Raw genomic sequence first — 454 nt, 5'->3', positions numbered from 1 at the left:
CCCTGGGGCGAGGAGGGGCGAATTGCTCTTGATGTTTCCAACATGCTTTCTAATGGCTCAGGCAGTCTCGCTTTTTAAGGGCGGTTGGGATGGTTGGAAAGCTCCTCTCTATGTTGTGCTGAAAACTGCTTCTTGTCCTTCACTCTTGGCTCCAAGCTTTCTTTATGAACCTAACGAAAAACAAAACAAAAACCACAAAATGAACCAACAAAAAAAGCAAACATCAACAAAAATCCAAACCCTTTGTGTTTTTTGCTATACTCCCTCCCCTGGCCCCCAATCCCAGAGAGCTGATCTTTGGAGACTGAATAAGGTTGAGAGCATGGCTGTGCAGCCTGACACCCTGGGTTCCTTGGGCGATTGTCATAGTCCTCTTGAGCCTCGGTTTCCTCTTCTGTGAAATGGGGATAATAACAGTACCTTTTAATACCTACCTCATGCGGTTGCTGCAGGG

Source organism: Otolemur garnettii, unplaced genomic scaffold (genome assembly GCF_000181295.1).
Source record: "Otolemur garnettii isolate 467f Iridium unplaced genomic scaffold, OtoGar3 scaffold00038, whole genome shotgun sequence".
NCBI classification, from domain to species: domain Eukaryota; kingdom Metazoa; phylum Chordata; class Mammalia; order Primates; family Galagidae; genus Otolemur; species Otolemur garnettii.
Note: the sequence above shows the minus strand (reverse complement) of the source record.